This window comes from Herpailurus yagouaroundi, unplaced genomic scaffold (genome assembly GCF_014898765.1).
Source record: "Herpailurus yagouaroundi ecotype Mexico unplaced genomic scaffold, PumYag 142, whole genome shotgun sequence".
In the NCBI taxonomy this organism is placed as follows: domain Eukaryota; kingdom Metazoa; phylum Chordata; class Mammalia; order Carnivora; family Felidae; genus Herpailurus; species Herpailurus yagouaroundi.
Genome location: NW_024412397.1, coordinates 15,364,253 through 15,365,790, shown reverse-complemented (window position 1 = coordinate 15,365,790; position 1,538 = coordinate 15,364,253).

Sequence of the window (1,538 nt, the reverse complement as noted above, 5' to 3'; positions counted from 1 at the left end):
AGACAGGCTATGAAGCCACGAAAGTGCTTTTAAATTAAAAACAAGGGGCGCCTGGGTGGCGCAGTCGGTTAGGCGTCCGACTTCAGCCAGGTCACCATCTCGCGGTCCGGGAGTTCGAGCCCCGCGTCGGGCTCTGGGCTGATGGCTCAGAACCTGGAGCCTGTTTCCGATTCTGTGTCTCCCTCTCTCTCTGCCCCTCCCCCGTTCATGCTCTGTCTCTCTCTGTTCCAGAAATAAACGTTGAAAAAAAAAAATTTTAATTAAAAACAAATTTTTTTTGAAGTTTATTTATTTTTGAGAGAGAGAGACAGAGAGAGTGAGTGGGGGATGGGCAGAGAGAGAGGAAGAGAGAGAATCCCAAGCAGGCTCTGCACTATCAGCACAGAGCCCCCCATGTGGGGCTCAAACCCACAAACCACAATTTCATGACCTGAGCTAATACCAAGAGTCAGACACTTAACTGACTGAGCCACCCAGGTGCCCCTCCACGAAAGTGTTTTTAATGTGTCACTGTCATCAGTTCTATGAAGTAATTATCATTATAAATCCAAAAAATATCTTGAATGGGTAAATCTGATAATCTAGATCATGGAATTGCACTGGAAGGGTATTAGCTGACTCAGGAGACTAATTATAACGAGGTATTGAGCTGCTTATCACTCGTCTCAATTGTAAAACCATAAACCACACCGGATGGGCAGTGCCTGCCAATCAGGGTCGGCGTGGGGTAGCAAAAATAACACTGAACAAGGGGCAAACACCCAAGCTCCCGTCATTAGCTCTGTGACCTTGGGAGCTCTTCATAAAGATCATCCCATAGGAAAAAAGCAGATCCCTTCCTTAGAGAAATATGGCTATGCCAGCAGTTGAAGCTGCTCATTCACAGAAAACACCCTAAAACTGCACAAAGATTACACACAGGCAAACACACACACACACACACACACACACACACACACACTCACTCACCTTTCCCAGACTAATACCTTCTTGCTTAATGGGCCAGTTTAGTACTACTATTAACCAGATGATTATAATTTGAGCAAGTGTTATCCATCCATGTCCTAAATAACAGTAGCTGACATAAAAATGATCGAACTGCTTTCTCACCCATAGAATTTATCAGCCAGAGGTCAAGGCTAAAGTTACTATATTTATTTCTGAATCTACTTTTGAACAATAATAATAATATCATTACATGGTATTTTTAAATTTCCCAAGCACCTGCCAACTATTCCATTTAATCCTAATAACCCAGGAAAGTCAATGGGACACATTTTCTGAAGGGTGCAGAATTAGTGTTGGTGGCCTGAGTGCCTCCCACTAAGCTAAATTTGGGGATACAAAAGTGATTAAGACAAGGCTCCTGATTTCAGGTTGCTTTTCGTTAGTGGTAGAGACAACACATTGTGTTCTAATTATTTCTTTGTGCATCTTAGACGTCCTCAGGGAGCACAAAGGAGAGGATTGTATTTCTATTGGGAAAAAAAAGTGTGTGTGTGTGTGTGTGTGTGTGTGTGTGTGTGTGTGTGTGTGTG